At 46.0% G+C, this 16,380-nt stretch overlaps 1 pseudogene; it reads right to left on the minus strand.

The window, feature by feature from the left end:
* Nucleotides 1–15,580, minus strand: part of LOC141271385 (uncharacterized) — a 76,850-nt pseudogene extending 61,270 nt beyond the window's left edge.
* Nucleotides 15,581–16,380: the final 800 nt, after the last annotated feature.

Below are 16,380 nucleotides of genomic sequence, written 5' to 3' on the forward strand. Positions count from 1 at the left end.
ATCGAGGGATCCAGATTGTTTCCAAGTTCTGGAAAGCATTGTGTTCTTGACTGGGGGTGTAGCTGTCCTTTACCTCTGCCTTCCACCCTCAGTCGAATGGACAGACGGAGCGTGTCAGTAAGAATTCGGAGACCTACCTCAAGTGTTTTGTCTCCGAAAATCAGGAGGATTGGGCATCCTACTTACCTCTGGCAGAATTTGCCATTAATAATCATTGTCAAGAATCCACTTGGCAGGTCACCGTTCTTTGGTGCATACGGTTTCCACCCATAATTTGGTACCTTTAGTGCAGAAGGAGCTTTGGGAGTTTCTGAGGATATATATATATCTATATATATTTTTCTGAGGATATATATCTCTTCATCTAAACTAAGAGTCCTTCTGAGGACTAATCCAGCTGCATATAATCAGTGCTAGGCAGGAGTTATGCAGGCAGGCAGGCACGGTATGTGGAAGACTGCAGTGCATATAGCACAAGAGGGTCCATTGAATGTCCTGTTTGCTGCTGCTGTAATAATTACAGATATTTGTAGACGTAGCCCCATATATCAGGGGCCAGGGCAATTTTTTGTTATCTTAATCCTGGTTATTTGCTTAAAAAGCAATCCAGAGTACACCGTTTTTCTGCTCCATTTACTTGTTAACACTGTAGAATACAGCCAGATCTGTTCCATATTTCAGCGATAAAAATCCAGAAATTTGAACTGAACGTGGAAAATATTGGCCTCCTTTACCATTCTGTTGCAGTGTGTCGGTCAAGCTATTCACAATAGCTATTCTGTGAAGAATAGTATTAGTAAATTACAAGGCTGCTTTTTAAAATCGTGGTTCTCTGTCAGACATATCACATATAACAGTGTTCCAAAATCAGCCATTTCTTCCATTTTCATTTTGTTGTAGTGTGTCGGTAAAGCTAGTCACACTAGGTCTCTGTGTAGAATAATATTAGTAAATTAAAGGCCTGCTATTTAAAACTGTGGTTCTCTGTCAAATATATCACATATAACAGTGTTCCAAAATCAGCCATTTCTCGTGAACGTGGAAAATAGTGTCCTCCATTTAAAATGGGCAAGGTGCGTAGCAAGGGACCAGGAAGTTGACGTGATGGTGTATGCAGAGGCCGAGGACGTGGCCGTGGGAAAGCTGAAATTGTGCCACAACAAACACCCACATTTTGTCGCTCGACCTTCCTGTCCCAAATACTAGGAGACTGCACTACACCACTATTGAACCCAGAGCAGTGTCAAAAGGTTGTTGGTTGGATAGCAGATAATGCTTCCAGTCACTTTGCCACCACCATTACCCTGTCTTCCACATGGTCAAGTCTCAGTAGCCGTGAGTCTGGACTGCATATTCCTCACCCTGTTCCTCCTTCCTCCCACCATGCCGAGTGCGCGGAGACAACTGATCCCACACTTGGACACTCAGAAGAACTGTTCACTTTTTTTATCTGTAGATTCGGGCCTCTCGTCCGGCCAGCTTCAAGCAAGTCAAGAGGAGAAGGCGTGTAGCGATGCCCAAGTTTGGAGCAGCCACGGTGGGAAAGTGCAATTACAGTCGCAAGAGGTCGATGATGATGATTAGACACAATTGCCAGAAAGTCAGGAGGAGGACCAGGGTGCAGAAGTGGAAGACAAGGTGGTGGATGATATAGTAACTGACCCAACCTGGCAGGGGGACATACAGAGCGAGGACAGCAGCACACAGGGGGAGGGAGGCGTAGCACCACAACAGGCAGGGAGAAGCAGTGTGGTGGCTGCAGACACAAGGCCAGAAAGCGTTCCTCGTAACGCCAACATGACGGAAGTTGCCAGTACAACTGTTAGGTCTTCTCGAGTCTGGTTGTTTTTTAAAGACTCTGCCGATAACCCCAAAAAGGCCATTTGCACCACCTGCCAGGCCAGCATCAGCAGAGGTAGCAAAACTATCAGCCTGACCACCACCGGGATGATCAGGCACATTGCAGCAAAGCACCTGACTAGTAGGCAGAACCCCACAGTCCATGAACAGTGTCTGCAGGTGACACCACTGCTTCTTCCGCTGTTGTGCATGCACGTCAATTCCCTGACCATGGTGCATGCCAAGATACCTCCCGCCCTGCACGTGTCGTTACACACTCTCAATTAGCCCTATCAGCAAGCACATCCACGTCCTTGTCCCAGCACAGCGTTCAGTTGTACCTACCCCAGTTCTTGGAAAGCAAGCGCAAATACGCAGCCAACGCCCCACAGGCCACACTACTAAATTCACACATTTTGTGAATACCTTTTATGGTCTCGGAGACGGAAGCTTTCCGCAAACCTGATGGCGGCGGCCGTCCCTCGGTACTCGGTCCCGAGCCGCCACTATTTCTCCCGGTGTGCAGTCCCCGCATTACACGAGCACGTGTCCCATAACATTAGCCGTACCATCAACAATGCAGTTACTGGGAAAGTCCACCTAACCACGGACACGTGGACAAGTGCTTGTGGGCAGGGATGGTACATCTCGCTGATGGCACACTGAGTTAATATAGTGGAAGCCGGGACCCAGTCGGACCTTGGAACAGAGGATTGCGGTCCTGGGTCAATCAGGGTTGCCCTCACATTCTACAGCTCCTGCACCTCCTCTTCCTCTTCTTCTGCCTTCATCTCCGAAATGACCACATTAGTGACAAGCTGGAAGCACTTCCTCGGCCAAGCGGCAACAGGCTGTGCTGAAGCGAATATGCTAAGGTGACAAACCGCACAACGCTGAAGAGTTGTGGGACAGCTCTGAAAAAGCAGGCATATCTGTGGCTGACACCGCTGACACTAGTGATGACACCTGGTGGCGGCTCTGAAGCAAGGCGAGCTCACACACGTACCATGCCTGGCCCATGTGTTTAACCTCGAGATTCAGAGGTTTCTCAAAACCTACCCAGATCTGCTTGTCAAAGTACGCCGCGTGTGTGCCCATTTTAGGAAGTCAGCTACAGCTTCCGCTGCCCTTGCCGTGCTTCAGCAGCGTTTGCAACTTCCAGCTCACCGACTGGTGTGCAATGTCCCCACGCATTGGAACTCTACATTGCAGATGTTGGTAAGGATTTGTGAGCAGAAGAGGGCAGTTGTTGACTACCAGCATCAACAAGGCCGTCGGTATTCAGGTCAGACTCCACACATAAGACCTCAGGAGTGGACATGGATGTTAGATAATTAGCGTCACCGTCCCGCTTCTCTGTCCTCTGAAACGCTCTCTGCTCACAATTAAAGAGGGTGCATTGCAGGTGGAGCACGCTGAAAAGGAGCAAGGAACCATACAGGGTCATTCCACACAGTCCAGCCTCATCTCATCCCAACGTGGATTGGGTGACAATGAGGAAGAGGAGAAGGAAGAACAGGAGCTAGTTTCCTGCGCTATAGATAGTACTACCTGCACCATTGTCATACCGTTAAGTGTGGATGGCCTGAGGACAGGGAGGGGGAGGAGGATGAGGAGGAGAGCATAGTCAGTCGTCCTCTTGGTGAGGACACGGAAGTCTTGCCTGTTAGCAGTCTGGCACACATGGCTGAGTTTATGATACGCTGCCTCTCCCGTGACCCTCGCGTTGTCCAAATTTTGGGTGACAGTCATTACTGGTTAGTGACGCATGTAGACCCACGCTACAAGGAAAACTTTCTGTCCTATAATCCCACGCCGGACAGGCCTAATAAAATGGGGCAGTACCAGAGTGCCCTTATTGTGGAATTATTAAAAAAATTCCCATCTGAAAACGCTGGCGGCAGAGATCACAGTTCGTTGGACAACTAAGGAGGACAGACAAGACAGACACAAATGCAATCCAGCAGAGGCAGGGGAACACTGTCAAAGTACTGGGACAGTTTTCTCAGACCCTACCATCGCACAATCCCTGATGCTCAGGGTACTCTCACAAGGAGGGAAAAGTTTCGGAAGATGCTGAGGGAGTACCTTGCCGACCGTACCAACGTCCTCCATGATTCCTCTGTGCCTTATAATTATTGGGTATCCAAGTTGGACAGGTGGCATGAACTGGCTCTCTACGCCTTGGAGGTCCATAATTTTGTCACAGCGGGTTTTTAGTGCCGCTGGTTAAATTATAACCGATAGGCGCATCCGCTTGTCAACTGAAAATGCTGACAGGCTGACTTTTTTTTTGGGAGGTCTAACTTTCCATGCACCTCTGTCTTCACACCCGGACATGGGTATACGCTTCCTGATTTTGTCTATTTGCTCTTGTTCTCTTCCTTCTCCTCATCCTCCACCACCATATCTACATCTCTTGCAAGGGGCATTGTAGTTCCTCCAAATTTTTGGCAGCAGTTGCATCACTGCATAGGCAAACAGTATGGGAAACCCACTCCTTTTTAATGGGAACATGTCGTACTCGTTACTGTGACCCAGCTCTATGCGTCTTTAAATTGTTAGTAGGATCTTTCCTAAATTTTGACAGCCGTTGGACTCACTGCATACCCTATAACTGTATAGCAGACCCTCTCCTTTCTAATGGGAACATGTTACTATGGCCCAGCTTTATGAGTGTTTAAATTGTTAGTGTGGTTTTTCCCAAATTTTGGTAGCCCTTGCAGTCACAGCATGGGCATTACCACTTCAGGAGACCCACTCCTTTATAATGGGAACATTTTTTTTTACTGTGACCCTCCTCTATGTCTCTTCAAAGGGGTATTGGGTTGCATCCAAATTTTTGGCAGCCCTTGCAGTCACTGCAGAAGAAATAACAGTATAGGAGTCCCAGAGGCGCACAGCCAATGGTGGCAGGCCACGCAACTGCTATGGGGTCTGTGAGCCGTGGAGGCCCCATAGCAGTCCAGGGGCGGACATACCGCCATCGGATCTGTGCCGGGGGGCCAGCCGGTGCAACTGCTGATGGGGCTGGGGAGAGCAATGATGGATATGGGGGGGCTGGGGAGAGCAATGATGGGATGGTGGGGCTGGGGAGAGCAATAACGGGGCTGGTGGCGATGGGGAGAGCAGTGATGGGGCTGGGGAGAGCAATGATGGGGATGGTGGGGAAGGGGAGAGCAATGATGGGTTGCTGGGAGAGACCAATGACGGGGGTTGTTGGGGGACAGCAATGACGGGGGTGCAGGGAGAGAGCAATGACGGGGGTGCAGGGAGAGAGCAATGACGGGGGTGCAGGGAGACAGCAATGACGGGGGTGCAGGGAGACAGCAATGATGGGGGTGCAGGGTGTAACATACCTGGCGGCGTCCTTGCATGGTGGTCCATCTCCCACTGTGCAAGAGCGCGCACTTGATCTCCAGTCCAGAATGTCTCTCTGGCTTCCCTCCTTGCTGTCTGTTTGTCTGTTTTGGCTGCATAGGGCGACGCCCGCTGAACTTCCTGTTTCTTGTACCTGCTGCGGACACGCCCCTGTTGCACCTTCAGCCTATTGCTGTCCATCTTTGGGTATTTATACCACCTTCTTCCTCAAGATGGCGCCTGAGCATTTTGTCCTGTCAGTCGGCTTTTTGTCTCTGACATGCCAGGTCCTATCCTGTTTTCCTGCCTGTTTTCCAGTTCTGTGTCTGAACTGTGGTCTGTTCTTGTGAACACACTTCTTGCCTGTTCTTTCGCCTTCTAGGGGCCGTATTCCTAGATCTGCCTGTCTGTGCCTTGCGGTATCTGTTCCCGTCTGAACAGAGTCCTGTTTGTGTCTCTGCCTTGAGGTTTCTGTTCCCGTCTGAACAGAGTCCTGTTTGTGTCCCTGCCTTGCGGTATCTGTTCCTGTCTGAACTGAGTCCTGTCTATTTCTCCTGTCTTGCAGTATCAGTTCCCGTGTCTGAACTGAGTGCTGTCTATGTCTCCTGCCTTGCGGTATCAGTTCCCGTGTCTGAACTGAGTCCTGTCTGTGTACTCTTGCCTGCTGCCTTTCCTGGAGGCTGTATTTCCAGGCCTGTCTGAACACGCTCCTAGCCTGTTCCTCCTGCCTTCTAGGGGCCGATTACCTAGATCCGTTCTTGTATCTTGTCTGTCCTGTCTGATCATGCTCCTTGCCTGTTCGTCCCGCCTCTCTGGGGGCCGTATTCCCAGACCCGCTCCTGTATCCCGCTGCAGTGTCGGTCTCTTCCGTACACTCAGTTCCAGTCTGAACTCTCTCCTATCCTTTACCTGTTTTCCCTCTATGTCCGTTCCTTTCCTTTTTCTGCAGAGTCTGAACTCGTACCTAACTCCTGCTTGTTGTCTCTGTACTCCCGTTTGTGAGTTTGTGGTCCACTTGCTACTTCACTGCAAATACCCTGTGGGTATCTGGCTCTGCCTTTCCCTTCCTGTCTGTTCCGTGTGAACAGAGCCCTGTCCGTCCTGCTCTGACTCCTTGCTCACTGCTCCGGCAGCCTTGCTCCGCTCTGACCCTTTTGCTCACTGCTCCGGCAGCCTTGCTCCGCTCTGACCCTTTTGCTCACTGCTCCGGCAGTCCTGTCCTGCCCTGCTTCTGCCCGCTGCTCCGGCAGTCCTGTCCTGCCTTGCTTCTGCCCGCTGCTCCGGCAGTCCTGTCCTGCCCTGCTTCTGCCCGCTGCTCCGGCAGTCCTGTCCTGCCCTGCTTCTGCCCGCTGCTCCGGCAGTCCTGTCCTGCCCTGCTTCTGCCCGCTGCTCCAGCAGTCCTGCCCTGCTTCTGCTCGCTGCTCCTGCAGCCCCGTCCTGCTCTGTTCTTGCCCACCGCTTCGGGCGTTCCCTCTCTGCTGTGGTTGTCTGCCGCATCTGCGGTTCTGTGACCCAGTCTGTACTGGGTCTTAACCTTTCTGTGCTCCAGCCCGTCCTTTCGGCCAGTACCTCCCTGCCTGCATACTCGCCTGTATCCACCCATCTGCATACCTGCCGTGTTTGCTTACATCCACCAGTCTGTGCCAGCCTAACCTGCCTGTTCCAGTAATCCCAGTGTGGGTCAACCCCCGTGTCCGGAGTTTGACCTGGAGTAGCACCTGGTCCCTCTGCCCGGTTTCTCCCTGGTGCACTGGCGTCGTATGCCGTCGTGCCACCTTGGTCGGATCGGCCAGATACTTAGTCACGCCCCTCCAGGCACTCTCCCGTCCATGGTCCAGTGGAACCACAACACCCGCACACGCCAGTCAGTCCGGGCGTGTGCATAACACAGGGAGACAGCAATGACGGGGGTTTCATTTTGCTTGTACATTTTCCGTGTGCACATAGCCTTACAGTTAATTGGGGAGAGTCACAGAGACTGAATAATTTATATTATTGGGCAGCGGAGATTATAGTTAATGGGGGGCACAGTGCTGCTTATCACTTTATATTTTTATTACTAAGTGGCTAATAGTATATTAATGGGGGGGTACATATCTATATTCAGGGGCGCAGTGCGGGGGAGACATGTATGTATACAATATATGCGACCTTGTTATTTTCTAGGCTGGAGATCATCGTGACAAGACGAGTCGTGACTGGGAGATGTTGACATGAAGGTCTGACCAGATGGAGAAGAAGCAGCAGAACCGACTCTGATCAGATGAGACGTAAGCGGTAAGTGCCTGGATGTAAATATTATTCTGTATCTGCACTGTGTGACTTGGAGTGATAATGTTATCTGTAAAATCCCTTAGGCTGCATTTGTCTCACATTTGTGTGGAATGTGCGTGTGCTGCCAGATTCTTTTATGGGATGGTCCACGGACTCGTAGAGTTTTATAGATCCATTCACACATCCATGAAAATCACGGATCTGAGAATGAGATCTGTGAGGGTCAGAGAATGTCCTGTTCTGATCCGATTTTGAGGATTAGAATAGGACATGCTCATTGCGACTGTAAAAGCAGGCAGCACAACGACACTACACACAGATGCAGGAATGTAGCCTTATTATGTATAGCATGCTCCCTTAGTATATAGTGTACTCACTTATTATGTATAGCGTCGTCCTTAGTTATATAGTTTCCTCTTTTATTATGTATAACACCCTCCCTTATTATGTACCATCCTCTCTAGCTGTAGGGGGGGGTCACAGTTGGTTGACCATACTGTGTTGGGGTCAGCATATTTTGCCCTGGGAGTTGAGGTGGGGTACAGTAGGGTCATTATACTGCGCATGTGGAGGAATTCACCATGGGGGTATCATACTGTGTTTGGGGGGCACGTTTGTTGGCATCACACTTCATGGGGCAATGAAAGAGGAATCTAGGACTTCAGCAGGAGGAAAATAAAATTACTACGTAAAGGATGGAAAGTTGTGAGATCTGCTCTTCTGTGACACAGACAATTATTTACATTTTTTTTTGGAGAGGGGGGGCCCAATTAGAACTTCTGCTATGGGGCCCCATGATTCCTATATATGCCCCTGAGGAGACCCACTCTTTAATAATGGGAACAACAAAGCATAGCCGACTGCTGGCCCTTTAAGAATAGTAAGGCTGTAAAAATAGTGTGTGACTTTCTCAATCCCTCCTTCATAAATGAAACAGGATGTGTCTGATGATGTGTCACACACTACATGGCCAGATACAGTTGTAAAATATTAAAATAACATTTCCTGGTGAATGCATTTGTCTTGGTTGAAAGCAATGCAAAAGTGCAAAAACGTACCAAAAACGCTACTTGTGAACATAGCCCAAGGTGAGGAGGAGCATTTTTGTTTTTGGTTATTTATTTTGCCTTATATACAAGTCATTACCCTGGAAAGGATGTTCCTTAACATATTTCACAGGAAAATCCATTTTGGTTTTGTTTTATTGTGAGTCCATAAAAGTGACATAATACCTCTGACAACATTGTTCACAGCAGTGACCTGGGAGTCAGAAATTCTTCCAAGGGTCTTCTCCATGCTGTTCTCATGTCATTTGAGCACTGTTCCCATCGATTTGGGCAATTTTTAGACCCTCTGCAGACCGGCGAGGTGGGGGGGGGGGCGCCGGAAAAATGCTAGAGTTTCCCATAGACTTACATTGGGCTCATTACTCGGACCGAGCACTCCAATCTGCTCGACTCGAGCAACGAGTGCCTGAGCATTTTAGTGCTCGCTCATCACTAATTAGCATCTAAAACATGATGTAATATATGATGTGCAATGATGTCATGAAACAAGGGCTCGAACCATGTCAACATATCTCCTGCAGGCGTAAATTAGGCTGTGTGTCCACGATGCGTTTTTTAAGCGTTTCCGCAGCAGCAAAAACGCTGCAGAAATGCTTAAAAAACGCATGGTAGAAGGCCTGCCATGTTCACCAATGATAATCTGCATGTGCTGTGCACATGCTGCGGAAATTTCCACTGCGGATTATCATTGCGGAAAAAAACGCAGCACTACCAATTATTTTGCAGAAGCGCTGCATTTTCGCCGCCATTGACTTGCATTAGAACGCATGTATTCAGCTTCACTAGATAAGCACATGCGGAATACATGCATTCAATGTGCAGATGGTACCCAGATGTGGAGGACAGGAGACTCTCCTCCGAACCTGGTACCATAGAAAACTGTGCGCTTGTCCTCCCATGCAGGCAGATCGCGATGGACCGGAGGACCTGCGCTGACGTCATAGTCATGTGACGGGTCACGCGACGCTGACGTCGGCAGGTCCTTCAGTGTACCGCGAGCTGCCGGCAGCCAGGACGGAGTGAAGCAAGACTGCGGGGGCCATCGGAAGGCAAGTTTAGATTTATTTTTTATTTTTAAATATTCTTTCGGTCACAGTATATAAATCCATGCCGTTTGCATGGATTTATATAGTGTGACCAAGTTGACAAGCACTTTCCAAGTGATGCTAAAATCGCTTGGAAAGCGCTTGTCAACCCGCATGCGGAAATGCATGTGAAGAACGCTTCACATCCACATGTCCCTGGCAGGAAAAATGCATGTACAATCTGCATGTGTTTTTTTCTGCCAGGGAGATGAAGAAACGCTCAGGAAAAATCCGGAGCATTTCTGCATCGTGGGCACATAGCCTAAATGTATATTACAGGCATTAACCATGCACAGCTTACAGATATATCATGGCACAGGTGTAATGTTTTTTGTATAGTTTATCGCAATCCCGTTTGAAGTTAGCCATTTTTTTAAAAGAAATTGAAAATTCAGGATAAAAGGGAACTCTGTTGCTATTGTCGAGAAATTAACACTTGGCCCTCACTGCACATTTCATGTTGTCGATCATAAAAGCGAAGCTTGACCAGAAAGGGATCCTATAAGCACATTCAGCAGCACAGAAGGGAGATAAGGTAGATTCATCCAATAAGATATCAGGGATCTAGGACGGTAACAGCATCGTTACCCTCTGCTTTCTCTTACAGACCCATCATAACATTATTCTTCAATTGATTTTCTAACATGTCAGCACATTCTACGTATGCTGCCATTTGGGTTTGTAGTTTACAGATCAGGGCAGGTAACGGTCAGCATCTTCTGATTCCAGAGGTAGGTGGATCCTCCAGATTGTAAGCCCTAGAGAAGAAGAGCTTTCAATGCCAAAATTCATTTGAAAAGTTTCGGGGGAGAATGTTATGCTCTAGAGGTGGTGATCACACGATTGTGAAGGATGGACTACACAACCGATAAAGCAGCCACAGCCAGTGACTGAGAAGAATCTGTGACTTCTCTGTATTTAGTGATTACCACTCACCTGGGGGGTTATCTGTAGGAATCTCCTCTTTACACCACTTATCACCCCTCACACATATCTCTGTAGCATTAATATGGGTCAGATCTTCACCCTGAAACAAATAATGTAAAAGTCACAGACAGATGGAGAAGTCCCATCTATGATCAGCTCTAATCCTGCCATCTCCACCGTTCTCATTACACAAGTGTAAAAAATAATACTGGTGGATAAAACAAGATCAAACACAAGACCTTCACAGCTATCTACACATCATAGGGGAGATCTAATGACACCTTCTCTCCATCTACCTGATGATCCTGAGGAACATTGGGATCTTGTTTACAGTCCTGTGGAAGAAGAGGACGGGGACATCTCTCTGGTGTTGTCCTCTTACTGGATAGATCTGGGGGAAACACATACAGGGACGGAATTCATTCTTTACATACATATAATTATAGGCCATTTGTATTTAGTCTTGTCTATTACCTGGTGATGTGAGGGGCTGGGGAACTTCCATCATGACGTCCTTGTACACATCTTTGTGTCCTTCTAAATACTCCCACTCCTCCATGGAGAAATAGATAGTGACATCCTGACACCTTATAGGAACCTGACACATACAATGATACCATCATCCCCCCGATCCCTTCATAGCGTTACTGTATAATGTTCCAGCAGCGTCACCTCTCCAGTCAGCAGCTCAATCATCTTGTAGGTGAGTTCTAGGATCTTCTGGTCATTGATGTCCTCATGTATCAAAGGGTGAGGTGGAGGCCCCGTGATTGGGCTCAGGGGTCTTCCCCATCCCTCAGACACAGGGGCCTGCCAACGTTCACTAGATGTCATCTTCACTACTGTGTAATCCTGGTTATGGAGAGACACATTAATAAATCTCACTACCGACATTTCCAGAGTCCTCACCTCTCCAGTTCTGCCCATCTGTTATTCCCATAGATAAGAAATTGTTAGCCAAATATTTGTATAGTTCGCAGTATTTTGTTTAATGATTGAAAAGCTATAGTTACAACATGTTTCATGGACGTCCCGTCCACTTCCTCAGGTACATAGCTAATGCTGACTATTTGGTCAAATGTCCATATATACATAGTTACACACGAGGTTAAAAACCCACCAACAACCTCTTGGCGCCAAAATAAAAAACGATTTCTTAACTTGAAACAGACATGTGATTTCAAAAAGGAAAAAGAAAAGAGTGATCAGAAGATCAATCAAATGTTACAGTTACATGGACCAGTGATGATAACTAATAATTCAATAATTACTACTGCCAACTATAGTGATGCATCACCACGAAACGAGTTGTAACTATAGCTTTTAAAACATTAAACAAAATACTGCAAACTATACATATATTTGGCTACCAATTCTTCACGAAGGAGTGCGGGTTTCTTGGTACCATCTTCATCCAATGTCAGAAAACCTATTAAGATCCCAAGGGAATCTGTGCTGACTGCAGCCCTTCGATATTACTTTTTCCATGAGTTGTGCATTACACAACACATTAAGGTGAGCATATTTCTTTTTACCTCTTTGGTTGTTGTTGGATAACAGCGCTATTGCGCCCCTATCTCTTCATTCATTTTCATTCCCATAGATAAGAATGATGTAATGTGACGTCATCAGAATCTCTCACCTCTCCAGTAAGCCGGAAGAGGATCTCTAGGGTCAGGTGTAATATCCTCTCCACCATCTTGTCTCTGTCTATATCCATCCTGGATGGGTCATTCATGAATTTTCTTATATAGAAGATCTCCACTGAGAGGATCCGATATTGCAGTGACCTTAATGAGAAGAAGATGAGCCGATGTAACATAATAAAGAATCCAATATAATAATACAAATACTGGTGAAAATAAGGGGAATCATATGATGAGATTTGTTGTTTTACAACAATCTTTTTTTTTTTCCCCCTTGTATCTACCAATAAAACCTACAGTGACATGTAAAAGTTTGGGCACCTCTGGTCAAAATTACTGTTATTGTGAGCAGTTAAGCAAATTGAAGATGAAGAAATGATCTCTAAAAGGCCTAAAGTCAAAGATGACACAGTTCATTATATAGTATTATTATACGATACACTTAATCCCATGTGGTTATTCATTTCAAACCCATAGGATAATTCAGACTTTAGTTTAAATTAAAAATTTATATTTTTATTCATTATTCATATTAAAAAAAAAAAAAATAGAGAAATGATAGGGGACATCCAGGAAAGAGAGATGCAATATATAGCTTGGTCATATCACCTTCAGCATGATTATATAGCAAAAAAACTAAACCACCTTGTTCACATGATGTATATTTAAACCAGTACTATAGACATATAGGGCCAACAAGTGCTAAGCATCTCTGGGAACTCCTTCAAGATTGTTGGAAGACCATTTCCGGTGACTACCACTTGAAGCTCATCAAGAGAATGCCAAGAGTGTGCAAAGCAGTCATCAAAGCAAAAGGTGGCTACTTTGAAGAACCTAGAATATAAGACATATTTTCAGTTGTTTCACACTTTTTTGTTAAGTATATAATTACACATGTGTTAATTCATAGCTTTGATGCCTTCAGTGTGAAAGTACAATTTTCATAGTCGTGAAAATACAGAAAAATCTTTAAATGAGAAGGTGTGTCCAAACTTTTGGTCTGTACTGTATATATATATATATATATATATATATATATATATATATATATATACACACACACACACATACAGGGTGGGCCATTTATATGGATACACCTAAATTAGATGGGAATGGTTGGTGATATCAACCTCCTGTTTGTGGCACACGGGAGGGGGAAAACATACATGTTCCCTCTATATGGGAGGGGGAAAACTTTTCCAGATGGGTGGTGACCATGGTGGCCATTTTGAAGTTGGTCATTTTGGATCCAACTTTATTTTTTTTCAATGGGAAGAGGGTCATGTGACACATCAAACTTATTGAGAATTTCATAAGAAAAACAATAGTGTACTTGGTTTTAACGTAACTTTATTCTTTCATGAGTTTTTTACAAGTTTATGACCACTTATAGTGGAGGACAACCCCCTTACCTGTTCACAATAAGGCTGTGTGCCCACTATGCATTTTCCAAGCATTTATGCTGCGGAATTTCCGCAGCGTAAACGCTTGGGAAACGCTTGGTAATCCGTCCCACATGGTCCCCAATGACAAGCCGCAATGTCAATGCCCATGCTGCGGATTTTTCCGCAGCGTTTATGCTGAGCTCAAAAATCCGCAGCATGTCCATTAATTTTGCGGACCCGCAGCGTAATCGCCGCCATTGACTTGCATTGGAACGCTTGGATTCCGCATCACTGCATCTGTACATGCGGAATCCAAACGTTTCAATGTGCGGATGGTACCCGGGTGTGGAGGACAGGAGACTCTCCTCTGGACCAGGGTACCATAGAACCTGTAAAAAAAAGAATAAAATAAAAAATAAATAATATACTCACCTTCCAACTCCTTCTCTGTGCTTGCCAGAAGATCGCGGTGGACTGTAGGACCTGCGCTGACGTTACTGTCATGTGACGGCAGGTCCTAGTGCAGTGTACCGCGATTTGCCGGCGGCCGGGAAGGAGCGATTAAAGACTCCGGGGGCCATCAGAAGGTAAGTATAGATTTATTTTTTTATTTTTAACCATTCTTTACGGTCAAACTATATAAATCCATGCCGGTTGCATGGATTTATATAGTGTTACCAAGTTATCAAACACTTTCCAAGTGATGCTAAACGCTTGGAAAGCGCTTGACACCCGCATGCGGAAATGCATGTAAAGAACGTTTCACATCCGCATGTCCCTGGCAGGAAAAACGCATCTACAATCCGCATGTGTTTTTTTGCTGCCAGGGAGATGCAGAAACGCTCAGGAAAAAATCCTGAGCATTTCTGCATCGTGGGCACATAGCCTAAAAGTAATTTTGACCAGTGGTGCCCAAACTTTTACATGCCCCTTTATCTCATCTGTATTGGGCTATTAGTATTACATTGACAGGGAGAGATAATACACGGAACTACAGTAGTACAGTGCATCACCGGAGCAATCAAAGGCTGTATGTCGTATGATCGCACTAATTAGGATTGAGGAAAAAAGTTTAAAAACGTTAAGTGAATAATAAAAATGTCACCGTTTTAGCAAGAGAGAAAGAGGACATTCTCCATTCTTGATGAAGACAGAGAGAAGACATCTTCCATATATCTGAGGTAACTGAAAGACAACATCCATTATTTTATTTGAGGCAGAAAGACAGAGGCAGAGAGCCTCCTCCATTATATCTGGGACACAGAGAGGGGGAGTCCTGTGTTCCCCATAGACACATCCCAATATATCGCCATGACAGCCGGGGCCTAATAATGGAGTCCTAGAATGATGTCATTAAATTATCAAGAGAAAACAAAGAAGATAAAATCCAGCGACATTCACTAAAGAGATAAGACGTTCTACAACTGGAATAATCTGTCCCCAGAATGTCTCCATTACAATGTACAGCTCCTACCGCAGATAACAGCCCCTCATACATCTATAGCACTGGCCCCCCGGCCCGGATCCACATCTCCAGACTGGGGAACTGATCCCGGAGGTCGGTGCTGTGTCCCGGGGTCATCTGTATCTGCATCAGGAATGGGGGGGGAGGGAGGGTTTATATATTAGGAGGTGGGTGGTGTCATAGTGTGGGGGGCAACTTGTAGTGTCATAATGTGTGTGGGGGGGGCTAGCGGTACTGGGGAACATTATACTGTGTGGGGGGATGGCGGTACTGTACTATGTGAGGAATACTTGTTTCCTTACTTCCTGTTTCCATAGTTGGGTGGTATTGTATCTATCAGAGGAAAAGGAACAAAAACCTTATGATTCTTATAAAGGGGCAACAGAAAAACACCAAAATAGTGGTGAAGGGGTTAATGCCCCCTGCACCCAGTAATGGGGAACTCCACATACCTCCACCTGCAGAGCTACCACCACATATATGGCTGTTCTGTGCGCACAGGACCTGTGATGAGGTCACAGGAGGGGAGGAGTCAGGCGTCACATGATCAGGGGCCTCAGTGGATGCAGGACTCTGCTGTGCTGGTTGTCATGGTGCTGGAGGAGCTGAAGTTTATGTGTGGGGTCAGGAGGGGTTTACAGTGTACAGTGTCCATTTTAGGACATGATCAGATATCAAAATCAAACATCAGAATGATGTCAGTTTGAGGCTAAATACCCTGTCTGAGAACTGATTCTGATGAATGATTCTGACGAGTGATTCTGACGAATGATTCTGACGAGTGACTTTTACAACTGTAATAATAATAATTAAAAAAAAGTAAGTATTTGCTGATGGGACTTGAACCCAAAATTCTGTGTCCCAAAACCAGTGCACTAACCACTAAGCTATTAACTTAGTTGTAAAATCCTTGGAGTTCTATTTGGTTATATGATTTTCAGTGCAAACTTGTCTAAAACTCAGTGGGACTAATGCACAGACTGCAAGCAAGCCAAATTCAAATGATGTTTGATTTTGATGTGTGAGTCTGATGTGACTTTCTTCAAACATCAGAATCACAATGACTTTTAGTCACCCTGAGTATTTTCATGGTTGATCTCATAAGACAAGAAAAGCTACTACTTGCTATCACTTGACTGGATAGGGCAATGGTAAGATATCAGTCTCTCAAACTATAGTTTTGGAGTTCAAATCCCAATAGGAAGAAGAATGTTTTTTTTTTTTTATTATTTATAATTATGACTGTTTAGCACACAAACTACAGTGGTGTTTTACTTTTAATATCTGACACTCTGATTGTCATCCTGATGTGTTAAGAGTTTCAGACACGCT

The sequence above is a fragment of the Phyllobates terribilis genome, unplaced genomic scaffold, assembly GCF_046119375.1.
Source record: "Phyllobates terribilis strain yellow unplaced genomic scaffold, ASM4611937v1 Scaffold_5__5_contigs__length_657084704, whole genome shotgun sequence".
Taxonomy (NCBI): domain Eukaryota; kingdom Metazoa; phylum Chordata; class Amphibia; order Anura; family Dendrobatidae; genus Phyllobates; species Phyllobates terribilis.